We start from the raw sequence: 772 nt of genomic DNA, 5'->3' as shown, positions 1-772 counted from the left end.
TCCCTGCTCCTGATGTGGGACAGGCACCCGGGCTGCCGTGTGTGACAGCCGGGGGGTGGCCAGCCTGGACAGCTGCTGGAGGGGAACCTTGGCACTAGAGGAAATCCAGTTCTTCAGCATAAATCTGATCCCTCCCTGCCATGCCTCTCTCCTGGGAGAGCGTTCCTTTGCGTGCCCTGGCACCACAATGCCAAGCCGGAGAGCGAGCGGTGTGGGACTGGCAGCCCAGGGCTGGATGGGAGCAGCACCAGGCTGGATGGGAGCCCCACGGCAAGGAGAGACCAGCCTGGGAGCTGCAGGCAGAGCTGCAGGCAGGGCTGAGGGCAAGGCAGCGAGTAGGTCACCAGGCAGGGATGAAGACAGGGCAGTGGGAAGGGCAGGGTAGTGTAGCGGGCTGGACCATGGGCAGGGCTGCGGGCAGGGCAGCAGGGAGGGCCAGAGTGCAGGCAGGGCTGCAGGCAGGGCAACGGGCAGGGTCAGACCACAGGCAGGACTGCAAGCAGGGCAGCAGGCAGGACTGGACTGCAGGCAGGACTGATGGCATGGCTGGACCTTGGGCAGGACTGCAGGCAGGGCGGCAGGCAGGGCCAGACTGCAGGCAGGGCAGCAGGCAAGGAGCAGGCAGGGCGGCAGGCAGGACAGTGGGCAGGGAGCAGGCAGGGTGCAGGCAGGGAGCGGGCAGGGAGCGGGCAGGGTGCGGGCAGGCGGTGCCCAGCAGATGGCGGCGGTGCCAAGGCAGCGCGCCCCGCAGCCGCCCCCCCGGGGCCGTGCC

The sequence above is a fragment of the Calidris pugnax genome, unplaced genomic scaffold (assembly GCF_001431845.1).
Source record: "Calidris pugnax isolate Ruff unplaced genomic scaffold, ASM143184v1 scaffold27, whole genome shotgun sequence".
Taxonomy (NCBI): domain Eukaryota; kingdom Metazoa; phylum Chordata; class Aves; order Charadriiformes; family Scolopacidae; genus Calidris; species Calidris pugnax.
Note: the sequence above shows the minus strand (reverse complement) of the source record.